Genomic DNA, 16473 nt, shown 5'->3' with positions numbered 1-16473 from the left:
AAGATTTTTTAAATGCCCTAATGGCGTACAACCTGGGGATGCCATGTTTGACAATCTTGTAACATTTTTTAACGATGCAGGTATGTCATTCCTGAAATTATTAATTGAAAATAATTCCTTAAAAATGTCGGATTTAAACAAAGAAATCAACCGGCTAGAGTATGAACTTTCAAGTATTAATAGTGAAGATTTTTTTACTCCGTTGTTTAATGAAGTCGAAAGACATTCCGTTGAAGTTACCAACAGGAAGTTGGTTAAACTGCAACGGGACATCACAGCTTATGAAAACAACACGGCGTACACCTTTTTTATTCCGAATAATAGGGACAACAAAGGGTTTATTGGTAACAAGAACATGACTGCTAATAGACCTTTCATGAGGCCATCTAATCAGGCTACTACTAACAACGCCGGAAAGCTTATTGCTGCCGTCAGTACTAATGTTCCAGCAGGCAGCTTTAAGACAGTGACTGTAGCTGGCCAGGAATCATCTGTTGGCTCTAATTGCCCTTTAAGACATAATGATAACATTATTTTTGCTGGTAGCTCAGAATCTGACTTAGAATCAGATAATGTTGTCGCTAATAATCAGACCATTGTTAATCCTTCGAATGAAGGAAATTCAGCAGGTCTAGGCAACAAATCTTTTTTAGGAAAGAAAAGTACGGTGGTAAAGAAAACAGTATTCACCAGGAGTCGGACATTCATGAATTCAAACTCTTCAGGGGAGGAGAACTAAACAACGAACAAGTGGACTTTGATATCATTAATTTGACTGATGTTGAGTTAGGGCCACATGAATTGCATGTTTTACATTTGGGTCTTAATTTTGTCCCTACTAAAAAAGCTGACTTCTGTAAGACAGTTGTTGATATTAAGAAATTTACTAGGAGACTTAATTTGTCCTATATTTTACATGACATTTCATGTCCTAGCAAAAAATTATTCAAACCTTCTAGTTTCAATCCCCCTTTGGTACATACTTTAAAAGTTTATGAAGAAGCATGTTTACAGGACATACACAGTACTTTAAGTAAATTGGATAGACAGGTACATAATTTGAGTATAGATGAAAGGAAAGCCTTCAACAGACTTTGTAATTTGAATAAAACTTTAAGATTTATGAGAAGTGATAAAGGTGGTAACATTGTAATCATGTCTCAGGAATCCTACAATATGAAAATGTTGAATTTATTGGAAAACGAAGATGAATATGAAGTCATCACGTTATATGATATAAGGAAAAGGGAAAGAATGATATACTCATATTTGTACGACGCTTTAATGTCTGATGAAATTAATTTAGACGTTTATGAGTTTTGTATGATTGACAAACCTAGAATTGGTGTTTTGTTTGGAATTCCTAAGACACATAAAAATTATTTGGACCCACCTTTTCGACCAATAGTGTCATCACCACATTCAGTCACCGAAGGGATAGCGCTTATTATAGACACCACATTAAGCCCTCTAGTGTCTCAATATGATTCTTTTACTCAAGATTCTTGGCATTTTTTGAAAAAATTAAAAGATTTTTCCGATACCAAGATTTACGATCCAGATAGACATATTATTTTCACATTAGATGTAATATCTTTGTTTACATGCATTCCCCACGAAGATGGGGTGGAAGCCATTCGTAGTATTCTTAGTAAAAATGACAGTTTTAAAGCAGGTCAAATCTCTACAATTTGTAGATTTATTGACATTTTGTTACAAAACAACTTCTTTCTTTTTGGGAGAACTTTTTATAGACAAAAAAGAGGAGTGACCATGGGGTCATCTGCTGCACCGGCCTATGCCAATCTGGTTATGTCCTGGTGGGAGGACACCATTTTGAACAAGATTAAAAATGTATTTCACATCTTGTTCTATTGCCGTTTCGTAGATGACCTACTGTTTATAGTCGAAGGTGATGATACTGTTGTTGAGAGATTTCTCAATGAATTAAATAAAACGGGAGGCTTCTTACAGTTTACTATTGGTTGTTCTGGGGAGTTCATTAACTTTTTAGATGTTCAATTCTGGTGGGATATTGTTGAGAAGAAGTTTCACAGTAAGATATTCCGAAAGGAAACTTTCACTAACAGCTACGTACATTTCACTAGTGCTCATCCGAGACATGTTATTCGTAACATACCCAAAGGGCAGTTCATTCGAGCATGCAGGATGACAACTAAAGATTCTGATTTATTGACCGAATTTGAGTTTATTAAGAATATGTTCCTTCAAAGAGGGTATCCGCCATCATTATTAAATTCTATCATTGAAGAAATACAAAACAAAAGGAAATCCCACTATTGGGCATTATTGGATGATTATAACATTAATTTAACACATACGGCTAACAATAGAGTTGACAATCAGAGCAAGCTGGTTTGTTCATTGGAAATGAGTATCGATAGTAATCACATTCAAGATGTATTGATGAGAAACTGAAAGATTATTCATGGTAATTCAGACCTGTTTGAAATAGTGGGGAACAAGCCTAAATTTGTTTTTAGGAACACACATAATCTTAAAAAGGCCCTAGAATATAATTCTTCCAAGTATAATCAACGGCAAACCACAATTAAAGGTATGTTTGCCTGTAACAATTGTAATATTTGTAGATTTATAGCCAAGGGGCCTGTTATTATTATAGAAGGTTTTGATTACACTATTCCAGTTCCCTGTTTTGTTACTTGTAACACCAAGGGGGTTGTATATATTGCTGTTTGCAGTTCATGCCCTGCATTTTATGTGGGGATGACGACTAGATGCCTCAAAACCCGCATTAAAGAACATCTCTACAACATTAAGATCTGCAACGAAACTAGTGCTTTATTTAAACACTCTGTTAGTTGCAAGAATTTTAAAAAATTTTTATTTTCTGTGTTAGAGGTTGTTCATCAAGACCTCAGGGGTGGTGATTTTAAAAATCTGGTTGAACAAAGAGAGACGTGGTGGCAAATAAAACTTTCAGCTGACAAAACACCAGGCTTAAATGAAGCTGTTAATATCAAATGCTTTTTAAAGCATAATATGTTAAGCATAGATAAACACAACGTTTCAGTCTCCTCTTTGTTCCAATGATTCAAGTCACTTTAAATGAATATTTTACTATTTGATTGAATGATTGTTTCATTGCCATTGTTTAGTTAATTAACTTGGTATTTAACGGCAATGTTTTAGTTGATTTTATTCATTCTGAAGAAGTCACCAGACGAAAGCGGATATTAAAACATTTTGGTACGCTATTTTTGTGGGTTCTGATTTCGTGGATTTGTTCCTTGGTTTCCTGCTCCTTTACATTTTGTCTGTGTTTTACTGTGGTTTTTCTTTGGGGTTGAGTAAGAGTTGGGCTTTTGTAAACCAGGTTTCAATGGAGATGACAGCTTGTTGACTGATTTCTTGGAGGTGAGTTAAGGTGTTTGAAGAGCAGTTGATGGTATAGTCATCTACATATTGAATCAGGCTGCCTTCATAAGAAGATGAATGTAGGTTATTGATAAAAATATTGAATAGTAGAGGGCCAATGATATCTTTGTTGGACTCCTGTGGAAGTGGGAAGGCATGCAGAGATGGAGACTTGCCTTTTTACAGTTTGTTGCTTTTGGAGAGAGAAGACAGGATGGCTATACATACATACATACAGATATTTCAAGCACAGGCTTTAATGCCCTTCTTGCTTGCCAAAACACTTGTTCACATAATAAGTTTCCAGGCTATTCTTAAAAATATCTAAACTAGTACTTGCTTTAATGTAATTAGGTAGTTTGTTCTATGCATCGACTACTCTGTCAGAGAACCAATTAGTACACTTCTTACCAGAGGTAGCTGTCTCTAAATGCCCTGTATACCTGAATAATATCTCCTCTTAGATATATGTAAGAGACACTGTACAAGTTCAGATATTTTAGTCTTTCATAATAACTTACATTTTCACATGCATGGATGCCCTTGGTGTATTTCTGCTGTACTCTTTCCAGTGTACTATTGCTTGTTTTTTTATAGGGTTTCCATATTGTTATTCCATACTCAAGTTTGGGTCTAATGTAACTAACACACAATGACTTAATTATTTTTGATTTCCTAGACTTTATAAATCTTTGTATACAACCTATAGCTCTATAACTATCATTAACCAACTGGTTGACATGATTAGAAAACCTCATAGCTGAGTCTACCCATATACCCAGGTTCTTAAATGAGTCTACAGTTTCAATCACTGTGTGCTGTATTAAATGTTCAGCTTTCAATTTATGTCCCCCAAATCTATAGTTTTTGATGTATTTATCAGCATATTATTCTCCTGTGCCCAAATGGTCAAGTTATTTTGCAGTCATGCCTTATCTGTAACACATGTAATCAGTTTACCCAATTTCAGGTCATCTGCATATAGACTGTAGAACACCTCAGATGAAAAAGTTAGGTCTGAAAGATACAATCTAAACAAGTAATTGCCTAGGACAGAGCCCTATGGGATACCCTGACTGTAACCAAGGATTTCACTTGTCCAGTTGCTGTATGATACTTGCCATGTCCTATTTGTAAGTCATGCAGCTATCCATCTTATCAAGAGTACATCAATACCTAGTTGTCCTCATTTATTGATCAGTGTTTTGTGTATAAGGAAAGCACTTTTACTTTGTAATATTCTGATGAAGTGGTTCTATCCATGAAATTGCTTACCTTATGTTAAATAAAGAGTTATCTGCCTTTTATACATGTTTTTATTTGATATATCTATAATATGTTGTGTCTGAGAATAAATTCAGTTTATCAATTTGTGTGTCTTTACTCCTTCCACACCTTATGTATCTATAAAAACGTTTCCTATTATGCTCAATATCTTTATATACATTTTCTTCAGATTTTTCTTGATCTTGGCTCACACTATACTTAATCTGTTTTTCCAGGTTGTTTATTTTAGTTTTCAAAGTTGTAGTTTGACCTGTCTTCCATTTCTTATATTTGTTGTCTCTCACCTTAATCAGATATCTTGTTCTTATGTAAATACATCCCCCTGATGTTGTATGCCTAGATCCTGATGTTAAACATTTTTTTTAATTTTTTACACTCTAAATAATTTCTCTTTCAAAACTTTCCACACTCCATCTGCAGTTTTTCCACTGAACACTTCACTCCTGTCAGTTTTACACAGTGACTGTTTTGCTTCCATATAATCTGTAATTAACTTTCAGTACATTGGCTTAGATTTCAGTTTGGCAGACTTGTCTAGCAATAAATTAACCTTTATAACCCCATGATCACTGCACATCTTCTTCTTCTTTCGGCTTTTCCCGGTTAGGGGTCGCCACAGCGGATCATCTGTCTGCTCATGATTGGCAGTGGAGTTTTACAGTGTCGAGTTGCCAGCCCGTCACCCAACCTTCCACAGAAGGCACACACATGCACACACTCACACCTAGGGCCAATTTAGAGTGTCCAATCCACCTACAGCATGTCTTTGGGATGTGGGAGGAAAGCGGAGCACCCAGAGGAAACCCATGCAACCACAGAGAGGACATTCAGACTCCACACAGAAGGCACTCCAGCCAAGAATCGAACCGGAGAACCTCTTGCTGTGAGGCGGCAATGCTAACCGCTGCACCTCCGTGGCCATCACTGCACATCAATGGTGGTAAAACTTGACTTGAAGTTACAGTAATTTCTTTGGGAACACAAACAATGTCTAGTATGTTCCATCCCCTGGTAGTTTTTTTTTTACAATCTGAAGCAATTGTTGTTCCTGAATATATGCTGTGAATAATTTCCTTACTAACATTGTTGAATCCATATTATTCCAGTCTGTTTCTGGTAAATTTAAGCCCCCAGCTAATATTATTATTCCCTCCTGTATTTCATGCAAGAAATGTATGAATTACTGTAGGTCATCTACGCTTGGTTTGGCAGTCTATACACTCCAATGATTATTATATGTTCCAGGGTTGTCTTTATTGTCACAGTTACACAGTCTATAGCATTGGTATTATCACTGAACATCTAATAATCACAAGTCTCATAGCTCCACCTGATTTTTTGTTAGAATGTCTGTTACAGTAGAAACATTTATACTCTGACAGAACTGGTTTCCAGTCATTGTACTTTAACCATGTTTCACAGACAATAACAACATCGATCTTGTGGGAATGTAGCACATTTTCTAATAAAAAAAAAAATTATTATTAACAACCATCAGAGATGCATCAAATTTTGCTACCTGTAAACGGTTAAAATTTCGACCTGGCAAAAATCATGCCTAGTGTTTGTCAAATACTGCAAAATATCTACTGCAAAAATTCTCTCCCCTGATCTTGACAAATGCACACCATCCTGTCTGAACACATGTGCCCAAAACCAAGTTTGGACGCTCTACACATTTCCATTTTTTAAAACAGGACATTTTTTCCATGTAGACATTTACCAAAAAATCTTTTCATTCACAGTGACCTGACTATCCTTTCTATAGGTGATTTGTGAAAAATACGTCCTAACACCAGTACAAGCTATACTATCTAAGAGGGTTGTCAGTTCCCTACTAACAGTCAGAGAATCCTTGTGGGTGACACCATTTGAACCAACATGAATAAAAACAGATCCATACTTCCTTACATTAAGGTGTTCCAAGGCTTGTCTCACATCTTCTATTATTGCTGCTGGCAAACATTATACTATTCGATGTTCATTATCATCTCTGCAAATATAAGTATCAGTTCTTCTAATAATTGAATCTCCAATTACAAGAATATCTTTGCTGGCCAGTTCTGAAGAATCTTCAGCTTCTAATACAGTAATATCTGCTCTATCAATTGTTATGAAGGATAGATCTTCATCACTATTAGTCTTATTAATCCCACTGTTTTCATTGTGTATTAAATTCTCATCCAGCTGGTATTGTAAGTCCTCAGCTTGAACCATGTTGTCAACATCTGTTTTCTCTTCTTTTTTCTTACAGTAATGTTCTTCAATACTTCAAAGTTCAGTTTTGATTTCTTCCTTTTCACCTGCCCCTTGCCTCTTTTTTTAACTTCTCCATTGGAAAAATGATGCGTTTTTCTGTAGACTGAGGGTTTTATGATATAAAAATATCATCATCCCCTGTAACCTGTGTGTTACATAAGGCAGTGTCCTTTTTACTACGTATTATCTTTCCTTTACAGTTATTAATCAGTTTATTTTTCTTTCTTATTTGTTGTGAACTTCTTCCTTTCTTTTTTGTTTCCCTCTAAACAGACTGAATCCTCAGACTGCTGAATACTTGCATCCAGGATTCCAAAGTTGTCAGGGGCATCGTCTTGTTTCATAGAGGTTGAATGATCTTTGCAGAAAATAGATGCATCATTTTCTAAATGTGTTCTATTTGTTCGATGCCTAACATTATTTAGTTTATCAGTCCAGTCATTAGTTTATGAAACAACAGTTCTCCAAGCCATGCCAATTGCCCAAGTGCAATCATCATCATTAAGATAGATTTACTTCTAACAATGGTAAGCAAATCTTCCAACACAGATCACCAGTGTTATTAACTGTTATCTTTAAATATGCATAGCATTTATTACACTATATTTGTGCATTAGCAAATCATTAATTGCATACTCATTTAAGGAATCCATATTCAGCTTCAAATGAATAAAATATTGTAAAAAAAAAGAATATCAAAATCAGTATCCACAGAATTCAAAAAGAACTTAAATCAACTTCTATGACAAAAATCACATCAGCAATATATAACTAAATAATAAAGTACAGTAAAATTGTTCAGACCATACAAGTTCTACAAGCCAGACAGTAGTTGCAATTCCATTACATCTCTCACTATCACTTGCAGTCCCACTTCTTTTTAACAGTAAAGCTAAATAAATCACAAACCAAGAAAGGATTGTTTAGATATGCTCAGGATTTTCCTCTCTGCAGTCTGTGTAAATTTGTAGCTGTCTATCTAGGCCCCTTAGGGGGGGTGGCTAGAGCTTGCCTGTCTAAAACCTATGCCTTTCTAACAACCAACAGTGAAATTAAAGGTAAAACAACCTACACCTTCCTACCTATAAACAGTGAAAAACAGTGATAACAAATACAATATAAATTCAAATAAAATTTCTCTTACCAGTCAACTCCACATTAAATCACAAACCAAGTTAGGATTGTTTAGCTATGCTCAGGATTTTCCTCTCCGCAGTCTGTGTAAATTTATAGTTGTCTAGGCCCCTTGGGGGTGGCTAGAGCTTGCCTGTCCAAAACCTATGCCTTCCTAACAACCAACAGTGAAATTAAAGGTAAAAACAACAAAATATGAATCAAAGTAAATCATGTTAACAAGCAGTCCCTTCCTACCTACAAACAGTGGTAGCAAATACAATATAAATTCAAATTAAACTTCTCTCACCAGTCAACTCCACACTAAATCACAAACCAAGTTAGGATTGTTTACTTATGTTCAGGCTATGGGACGGCAATTTGTAATGTCAGCGGAATTACCTCCTTTATGTAAAGGGATAATGTGTGCCATTTTACATTAGTTAGGGACACAGGATTCTGTAATTGATCTATTAGTAAGAGTGCTGATTGGATATTCTGTTGCATTTGCTGCTAGATTTAGGTATTCCGGGGGAAGTCTTGTCGGCTGAGGAGTAACAAGGCTTTAGTTTATGCAAAAACTTTTTTATAAGAGTTATAGAAACTGGTTGAAAGATAAAGTGGGTGGTTGTCTACATGTGCATTGGAGAGGTTGCAGTTAGGTGAGTTTTGTGAAGGAGATGTACTGGGATCTAAGGTGGGTGAAGTTAGCTGCATGGAAGGGGTTGTGTTAGGTGAGTTTTTGGTTAAGTTGACTATGCATTCTATGAAGTATGCATTGAAAGAAGTAGCTGTTTGAAGAGGGGGATTGTCTGGGTATGGGCTAGTATCCATTTTTGCACCTGGGTTGATGAGAGAGGATATGGTAGACCAGAATTCTGTAGGGTTGTTTTTAAGACTGTCTTGTATACAAGTATAATAAGACTTTTTATCTATATTAATATATATTAACTTGTTTTTTAACTTGGCTTTGTAGCTGTTTGAATAGTTGCAGATTTCTGGCATTTTAATTCTTTTGCCAATTAATCCACGCTTTGTCTCTGTCTTTCAAAAGATGTTTGCATTGGTTGGTGAGCCATGGGGTACTGTTATTATTTTTGTACGCTGTGAGGCTAATGTGTTAAGAATATTTATAAATAGGTTCATAGGTTCATACTAGGCTATCTGCCCTAGGGCATTTATAAGCCTAGCCAGAATGTGTTTGGCTTTCGCCACCCATTTTAAATTAATTTTGCTATGCCCTTTTTTTGAGGTTAGTATACTGTGCCTCTGTCTAACAGTGACACAGAAGTCATACTCGGGGTAAACCTACGATCTCCCATCCACTCATCAAGATTCCTCTTGAAGAAAGTCAATGAGGGACTCTGCCTAACCTGGACTGGGATTTTATTCCAGAGTGAAGGGAGCCTCTGGGTTATGAATCTGTCCCTCCAGCATGTCCTATTTATTTCAGTGCTGAGGTTCAAGTCTCTCGAGCGTGTAGCTTGATAGGATTTGGATTTTCTGAGGTGCAGCATGTCCATTAATTCTGGGTTGGACATGGCTTTATACGTCAGGCACAGATCGCCTCTGAACAGGCGGTATGCCACTGAGTAGAGCTGGAGTTTCTTTAACCGGGCAGCATATGGCATCTGTTTGAACCCTTTGATCCTCTTGGTGAGGTACTTTTGGGGTCTTTCCAGTTGCTGCAGGTGTCTGGTAAGGTACATCCCAATGGGGCATTGTACTCACTTATGGGCCTGATGAGGGATGAGTAAAGAGGCACGATGACCTCCCCTGATCTAGATGTGAATCCTTTCATGATTAGGTGGGCTATATAAAATGTTTTTCTAACCACTTTGGCCACGTGGTTGTCAAATGAGAGATTGCTATCAATTTGGGTCCCCAGGTCCCTAATTACTTCTTCTGTACTTAATGGATTACCACCTATGTGGTAATTTGTGGGCACTTTGTTTTTGCCAAAGGGGATGACTATACACTTTTGGCGTTTAGCTTGAGGCCATGGCTCTGGCACCAGTTGTCTGTTTCTATGAGGCCCTTTTGGAGGATGCTTGTGTCGGCTGGAGAGTCGATTATGGTGCCCAGTTTGCAGTCATCTGCAAACTTGGTCAGCCACAGTCCTTCCGTGTTGGCCTGTACCTCCAAGAAATATATACTGAACAAGAGAGGTCCCAGGACTGAGCCTTGTGGGACGCCACTTGTAACTGGTTTGGAGTCTGACATGGCTCCAGCAATTCTAACCATGTGGGTTCTGTCCTTGAGCCAGTTTGCAACCCATCTAGTGACATAAGGGTTTATATTTAAGCTGGTGAGCTTATCTATAATGCCCGAGTGGGGTATTGTATTGAAGGCTTTTGCAAGGTCCAGGTAGGCTGTTTGGACCACCTTCCCCTTGTCAATGGCTTTGGTGACTGTTTCAAAGAAATCAACCAGGTTTAAGAGGCAGGATCTGCCCTTAACAAAGCCGAACTGGGTAGGATCCAGTGTCTGTAGGTCCCCAATATCTTTATTTATGAGGTCCATGATTATCCTTTCCATAGCTTTGCAGACCAAGCTAGTCAGGCTTATGGGGCGATAGTTTCCAGGATCTGTTGAAGCACCACCTTTGTGGAGAGGGACCACAGTTGCTGTACGCCACTCTTTGAGTACATATCCTGTAGTAAGGCTGAGATTGAACAGTTGTTTTATGTTTGGGTTTAGCTCTTCTTGGCGTTCATGTAGGACGCAGCCCGGGACACCGTCTGGTCCCATTGATGCTGTGTTTTTTGCTTTGGAGAGGGCGGCTCTTACCTGAGCATCCAAGATGTCAGGGGGGCAGCACTCTGCTGGAATAGATATTTGCCCTTTTGGTGGGGGGGGAGTTTGTGCTGAACCTGTCAGCTAGGATGTTGGCAATGTCTGTGGGTTCGGTGTATTTTTTGTCATTTTGGACTAATTCTGAGCATATCTGGGAATTACCACCCAGGTTCTTAACATAACTAAAGAAAGCCTTGTGATTATCCTTAGTGTCCTGTGCAATTTTTCTCTCGAAGCTGGCCTTAGATGATTTTATGAGTGCCCATAGTTTTTTGCTAATACTGATCAGAGATGCCTTCCCTTTTTGGAATTTTGCTCTATCATTTAGCAGCTTCCTCCTTCTATTGTATAGCTTGTTTATGGCTGGGGTCCACCAGACAGGACGTCTGCCTTTGGAGGATTGGGTCTTGGTTTTATTTGGGATCGCATGATCCATGCATTCCTGAAGGTGTTCATAGAATGCATTTATAAAGGATTCTGCGGTCTGGGCCGTATTTTCCACAGGCCCGGGGGCTTTGAAGGATTCCACCTCAGTTTTGAGGAGTGTGAAATTTGCTTTAGAGAAGTTTTTCACTGTGGTTTTCTGGGCAGGGGGTGGTGTCGGGATGTGAACATCCAGTGAGATTAATTTATGGTCTGATCTTACCAGTGAGGGATACACTTCTGGTCTGGAGCATAGAGTCCCCATGTTGGTGATGATCAGGTCCAGTATGTTTTCCCCTCTTGTGGGAGTGGTAACAATTTGTTCCATAGCATTTGAGTTTATAAATTCTAGGAACCTTTGGGCTAGGGTGTTGGAGCTAGAGTAATGCTCCCAGTCTATGTTTGGGTAGTTGAAGTCACCCAATATAATGGTGTTTGGAGAGACCAAATGTTGCATTAAAGTATTTAACTGTGTCATTTATGGGGAGACTTTTTATGATGGACAAGTTAACCACTTTCACAGCTTCAATGAAAAACTTTTTGAATAAATTGGAGAGATATTACAGATAGTGTTGAGCTTATGTTCCTTTGTTAGTTGTGTAATATTCCTGTGGGTGTAAACTGGTAGTTGGTCAATTAGTCCATCTGGAATCCAGTGTGAAAACCTGTGATTTTGTTGCATATGCTTGTAAGGTTTAGAGTGACTGTTTTTAAACTTTCAGGGAGTATTCTATGGTTTGGGGGTTGGTTGGGACCTGAGTTGGGGTGGATGTTACCACAGTATTGATGGAGTTGAAAGACTGTTTGTTTATTATGGCAATTTTAATTGAGATGGGTGAAAGTATTACCTTGACATTGGGAATGGCATTTGTTAGTATTTTGGGGTTACAACAGTGGAATAGAGCTGTAGGAAATAAGCTTGAAGAGATTTTTGAGTTGCTAATGGGAAGATGGTGGTGAGGCTGAAGTAATGATTGAGGAGTACTTTTTATTATTACAGTTGATGGGGGTGTTAGAAATTAGAGGAGGAAGATGAAGAAAGTGATACAGGGGGGCAGAAGCATATTTAGTGGTGTAAAAATCTTTTAGTATGGTGAGGTGAATTAATGTGCAGTCATAATTGTGTGGAGAACAGGTAGGTTTTGATGGAGAGGGAAGTAGAGTGAGATCTGAGAAAGAATTTAGAACAGAATTAAGTGGGAATGATATAATGTGAACAGTTTGTGATTGGATAGTATAGTTAGGCACAGGATAGGAGGATGTGTAGAGGAGTCAGAGTTAACAGAGGTATACGTTTCTATGTAGTAGAGGTGTGTTGGAATTGGGGCTAGGGTAGGAGAGCAGAGTGAAGCCTGAGTGTATATGAGGGCTGAACAGAGTGAGTTGTCCCACAGTGGTATAAGTACCAGGAAAATGATCTGTAAAACTGTAGTGAGACAGGAGGTAAAACAAGTTCTGATAACTTTAATGGAAGTAACACAAGCTGCTAGATTATTACTAAGATACGCCTAAGTTAACTGCAGCAGGCAGTATTGCAGTGAGCTTGGCTTGAAATGAGTATAAGAAAAGTAAGTACGGGCTGAAACTTCTGTCCTGGTTTTTATATTGTATTTTAGCTCTGTTTTCAGCCAATTTCAGTTGTTTATTTAAGAGGCATAGGTATTAGAAGACACATATCTGTTAAAGTATAATAAGAATAGATTGTCATTATAGGTGTTGGGGGTCTACTAGGAGCGTGCACGCAAAACACTGAATTAATTAGCTTTAAATGCACTGTGCAGATTAGTATTTTTAACACTCTGTAGGTTATATCACTGTTTTCAAAGCACTTATACTTAAAAAGTTAATATACAGCAGTTTTGAGTAACATAGTTCATACTTCTTAATAGTCCTGGGTTGTCTGGAGAGGCGTTAGTTTGATTTACAGCTGGATATATAGTTTGAGGTCCCTCAGTGAAAAACATGTCCTAGTAGGCTGAGGTAAGGAGACTACTCTGCTTTGAAATGATAAATTAAGACTGGGCAGCTACAATAAAAAAATGAAAAATGGATACAAAGACCAGGTCTTTGAACTCTGACTACTTGAGGTGAGCCATGGCATTTAATTTTATTGTTATTGGCTTTATTTGTTTATTCCAGGCAAATTTTACACAGCTAGAGTAAGAAATACTAAATTGTTAGTTTAGCTTCACCTTAAACAGTATAAAGCAGTGTGGGTGGGGGTGTTTATTTCATTGACAAGAGATCTAACATGCAGTGAATTACTCTTCTTACTTTTGGATTTTTCAATCTCGGTTTTTCAGATTTATCAAATTATAAGTTTGGTTTTTGGATGACATTTTTATTTTATGGAATGGTTTAGAGGAAGATATAAAGAAGTTTGTAAGTTATTTGAATAATACCTCAGAATTTTTGAAATTCACTTTTAAGTATGATAAAGAGAAAATTAATTATTTAGATATGCATATAACACACACCGAGAATGGGTTTAACTCTACCATTTATAGGAAGCCCACTTTTAGTAGTAATTATTTAGATTTTTCTAGTTGTCACCCATTAAGTCAAAAGAAAAGTTTAATCAAAGGCCAGTGTATTAGAGTGGCCAGAATGACCTCTCATGTCCAGGATCTCTCTAGAGAATTAGATGTAATGGCCAACATGTTTTTAGCTTGAGGATATCCCCCCAAATTGTTAAGGAAATCTGTTACTATATTTTTTTTCCCAATGGGGGATGAAATATAAGCCTCTATTAGGCTTAGGCATGACCACAAATGACCAACAGGAGGTTGGTCAAGATTTCAGTAGAGCTTTAATTGTTGGATATGGACCCCAAGCTGGACATGTTAAGGATATAGTCAAAAGGGATTGGAATATTTTTAGGGGTTTCCCTGACATACTCCAGCTTTTGGAAATGTCCCAGTTTTACTTACAAAACAAGGAGGAACTTAAAAGAAAGCTTTGAGGGGGATGGTCAGAATTGAATAAAAATTTTGCAATGTACTTAAAAATGTGGTAGATGCCCTCAGTGTTCTTATATTTTAGAGGCTGAGAGTATCATTCTCCAAAATGGGTTAGGTTCCAGAATTAATTTTATGAAAGGGAACTGTCAAAACAGTGCAGTGGTATACCTAACTAAGTGTGTAGGGTGCTCAAGTTTTTATGTTGGTAAGACTGGAAGGTATTTTAGAAGAAGAACATATACAAGCATGTTTATGATATAAATAGACAAAATGAGAAAAATGCCCTTTTCAGACATTCAAAATTATGTCCAAATTTCACTAACTTCAAGTTTGGTATACTGGAAAGAGTTTTTAAAAATCCTAGGGGAGGGGATTGGAAAGGGGCATTAGACTTAAAAGAAATGAAGTGGCAACTTAAACTAAAAGGTTCCTATAACCCTGGTTTAAATGAATATATTTCTATACAACCTTACTTGAATTTTAAGGCAAGTGTTATATAATGTTTTAATTTCAGTTTTAATGATTTTATTATTATTAAAACTGGGAGCAACAGGGGGAAAATAAGTGTCAGTTTTGTAACAGCATGTTTTTATCTTTTAACAGTCTACATTGTGTACTTCTTTTTGTATTTGATAGGTGCCAGTATGTTGTTTGAAGTTTTATTGCAGTTTTTATGTGGTTACTGTTTTTTAAGTTAGTTAATTAATTGCTAACAGTTATCCAATGGTCCTTTTAGGAAGACGTTCTTGTATATAAAGCATTGTAATGCCCTTAATTTCATTATAAATAAATACATGCAAAGGATTTCTATTACTCGTGTTTGAGTATGTTTATCAGCTGCATATTGTTGGTGTATTTTTATTTGTCAAAAGCTTCCCCATCCTTGTCAGTGAGAATGAGATTAGCATTAATAATATGTCTAATAGAAGCAGTTTTAGATAAGGAAATTATTGTAGGGTTTGTTTTAGGTTTAGGTTTAGATATTTGTGAATATAGGCTATTAGACGTTGTAGGAGCAGAAGTTAAGACTGTCAGTTAAATTGCCAGCTGTCAGGAAAACATAAGAATCTCTTAAAGCAGATAAAGTAGGAGGGACAGCAACAGGTTGTGGAATGTTGAACTGTAACAAATCATAATTTCAGTTTGTTCCCAGTGAAATGCCTCTTTCGTTTTAGTTAGTCTCTGAAAAAATAGGTCTTCTGGAGGGAAATGTAAAGAAAAACTTTTTTTCAGAATCATATTCTTCAGCTTCATCACAACATTCTTTCTCCAGTTCCTGCCTTTTTGACTGAAAATCAGAATCAGAAAGAGACACATATCTTCCTTTTTCTGCCACAAGTGGAGTTAGTCAAATTAAGAACAGAAATTAATTCCCTGTCAAATCCCAGCAAGTTTTTTGTGTTCATAGAAATTGTCACAGAAGTTGGATTGTAAGTTTTCTGTTTTCTTTTCCTGGGGACTTCCTAGAGTAGGCTGATCTATGACACGAACACTATCCCTGGGAATAGATGCCTTATCCCGGCTATGCAGTAGAGCTTTGCCTGCCCCTTCACCCAAGACTGAGAATAGTGGTTCGCCCTTGCCCAAATTGGACATCACTACAGCCACAGAGGATGTGTCTAACTCCCTATCTGTAGTGGCTATAAGCACTGTACCAGAAGAACTGAGAGAAAATAATGAGTGGACTGAGGACCAGGTCAGGGGACAGCAGGGTCGCCAGTCATCGGTTAAGGCAAAGAAGGAGCCAACCTGACACTCAGACTCCTTGGTTCCTTTTCTTCTTTTTGTATATAGGGGAAGGAATAACTGAGAAGAATGGTGGCTGCTTCATAGGTCCTTCTGAGAAACAAACCTTACAGAGGAGAAGAGAGCAGAGCCTGAAAGAGGCAGTAAACCTCATAACAGTTAAAAAAAAGTGGTTTTGAGGTAAGAAATTTACCAACAGTCCCCAAAAGCATAGCGTCATGACCTTAGCACTTAAATTCTAGAAATATGTATGTAGAAAACAATGTCAGAAAACTGATTTGTATACCATTTGCTTGCACAAGCATTCACAAGGTCAAAGTCCCCTAACAGGTTATGACAGTCCTAGATCCATAACTTTCCATGCCCCCCAAAAAAACAAAAAAACAAAACAATAAATTTGCAGACAAAAATCATTTTTTTCTCATTCACTGGATCAGTGGCTTGCTTAATCTTCCCCTTCCCCTTGGGTGTATAACTTAGGAATCAAGAA

Source organism: Protopterus annectens, chromosome 6.part0 (genome assembly GCF_019279795.1).
Source record: "Protopterus annectens isolate FY-2018-M chromosome 6.part0, PAN1.0, whole genome shotgun sequence".
Classification (NCBI taxonomy): Eukaryota; Metazoa; Chordata; order Ceratodontiformes; family Protopteridae; genus Protopterus; species Protopterus annectens.
This window is presented reverse-complemented; position numbering follows the sequence as displayed.